At 36.3% G+C, this 2,630-nt stretch overlaps 1 long non-coding RNA gene across 1 annotated transcript; it reads right to left on the bottom strand.

Annotated features, from left to right (window-relative positions):
* Positions 1-1,221: 1,221 nt before the first annotated feature.
* On the bottom strand, positions 1,222-2,296 carry LOC113318569. The gene is made up of 2 exons (XR_003344665.1): positions 1,829-2,296; positions 1,222-1,750 (listed from the first exon to the last, which is right to left on the bottom strand). It is a non-coding gene; the product is annotated as an uncharacterized LOC113318569 (long non-coding RNA).
* Positions 2,297-2,630: the final 334 nt, after the last annotated feature.

The raw sequence follows: 2,630 nt of genomic DNA, 5'->3' as shown, positions 1-2,630 counted from the left end.
CATTTTGCAACACATGAAGCTACTTCAGATAACTTCATAACACTGGTTTTTAAGAACAGACAGGGGTTTTCTAGTATTTACAAGTAGAATCGGAGGTTCAAGCAATTCCTACTGAACCTCAACATAGATCAACAATAATTAAAAAAAAAATACTAAAACTTTTCCAATAAGAACAGATTTAGCCTCCTCAAAGTTCCAACCCATTTCTCTAGTGCAAGCTTCTTACAGCGCCAACACCTAAAAAACAAAAGTCAAGGAAAATGAACACCCATTCTCTAGAAGGAAAAAAAAAATCATTGTGGCAAATCATCAACCACTTGAATAACACATAAGAAAAAATAAGTTATAAGAATGGCGGTGGTGGGGTGACTCCCCGAGTCCATCGTAGTCCCTACTACATTGTAGAAGAATGTGACGAAAAAGGAAAAATGAGGGGTATTTAAATAATGCTCCCTTCTAACAATGTAGAAGAATGTGCCAGGACTCGAGAAGCAGGCAGTCTATATTGCAGAAGAAACACCGCACTTCTCAAGGCAACCCAACTAGAGCTACCAGAGCACCTGCGTAGGTGGGCAACGTCTTCATTGGGCTGCCAATTAATCAGCTGCGGCTTTATTTCCTGCACATAAAAGATCAAGTAGATGACTTTTGAGGCTAAATTCTCCATTTCATACATAAGAAGAAGGTACAATGATCCGCCGGTTTCTGTTACATCCATTTACTTTGACTGGTAAATGATAAAGGAGTACCTGACCTGACATGGCTTCAAATTACCACATGTTTACAATTTCAGCCTACAATCAAGTTGCAGACGGTACAACTAGCAAAGCTCATAAACCTATGTTCTAAGCAAGCTACATGGTACTGGTTACAATGCCATATCCCGCATTGTAGGGAATGGGCAACCATTAAGGTGTGAAATCCATATGAATTGGTCCCATTTATCTTCCACACAATGTGGGGTCGCAATCACTACCGTAGTGCTTGCTCTGAAACACATAATATTCTCTTGCGGAATCAATAATACAGAGTTTCTTTAAGAATTATGAGATAAAGTATTCAAACTTACTAGCTGCATTTCAGATGCCAAAACAATAGTAACAAGTTCTACAGATAAAGACATGGTGATTATCATATCAACACTTGTAACCCATTGACGTTTTCAAAGCCAACAGGTTGGAAATTCTCAACTTTGAAGTGTCAACTCAGCACAACCATGAAGAACTTATAACTATCGAATTTAAAGAACTAACATATTATTCATATAAACTCCAAGTTACTGTTGTTTTCAATGTTGCATATCATCCAACAAATGAAACTCCTTCATACAACTTTGTAATAATGTAAATGAACAAAAGACCAACAGTCAGGACATCAATACCATAACTAAAATAAAAATTGCTCGGATGTGTAATGGCATGGACAATAGAAGCACAATGTTGCCGGATGCACAAATACAAGAAGGCTAATTTGTTGATTCGGCAAATTCACTTGGCAACATGTTATTTATTCTAATGGAAAGCCAACAAAAGATAATTCAACTGTAATGTAAATTCAATATTATCTTAAACGTAAGACCATCAAGACGGGCGCAATCATTTACTGTCAGCACCATCTTTTTTAAATCTGTTTGAAATTTCTTCCAATCCATCATGTTCCCCTGATACTTTCCTAGCCCAAATTGCTTTCAACAGTGCCGAGAGCATTTCCTTAATCCCACTCCTGTATTCTTCTACCAGCTTATCAAACTCTGCAAAACCACAAACAAAATCAGAAAATTTAAAACCCTAAAAATTCCAAAATCAAAGGGTTTTGGAAATAAATTTACCTTAATTATCATAATAATGTCTAATACCAATGAATTTTTTTTAAATTAGGAGTAATAATCCGATCTTATTCGTTGTTTTATCTTCTGAGGAGCAGAAAAATCTAAAGTTTGATGATGATGATGATGGAGTTTAAATAGTGGGGAGGTGTAGGAAATTAGGTTTGGTTTGGGATTTGAGATTTGAGAAGAAGATGACGAGACGAAACGATACGATGAGTAGAGAGGAGAAATGATGCGTTTGAGTGTATCTCGTCGTGACATTGCTGATATGTTTCAGAAAGCTTTGATCTCCGATTTGGTTTTCAGAGATCCAAGAAGAAAAGTCTACGGCGCAAAATAGTGCTCTACTACTATTTCTTGCCAAACAGACCTTATTGGGCTGCGGTGAAGAAGCTTTGAGGGCTAAGATTAACAAAAATGCATAGGATACCTAATATGCCCTCCATCTATGATGGGTCCGGCCACATAATTTAGAAACCCACACCTTTAAATTTCTGCAAAATATTTACTTTTTGAGAAAAACTAGGAAATTAATACCCTTTTAGTTAAATAGTTGTGTAAAATAATGCGTTTGGTCCTTTATTTTCAAATTTATAATAGATGTCACCATATAAAGAGGGAAGTATGTGGCCCGACCATATCATAGTCGTTCCGCTTAGTATGCAACTAACCTATGGAAGTCAAAGTTTTTCTTTTTGAAGCACAGAAGTTAAAGATGTTTTTCCTCCATAATGCACCACCAAATGAGAAAATAATGAATTCCAAGAAAAAAATGATGAAGACGACTGGGTACTTATGAAGA

Source organism: Papaver somniferum, chromosome 1, assembly GCF_003573695.1.
Source record: "Papaver somniferum cultivar HN1 chromosome 1, ASM357369v1, whole genome shotgun sequence".
Lineage (NCBI taxonomy): Eukaryota > Viridiplantae > Streptophyta > Magnoliopsida > Ranunculales > Papaveraceae > Papaver > Papaver somniferum.
This window is presented reverse-complemented; position numbering and strand designations above follow the sequence as displayed.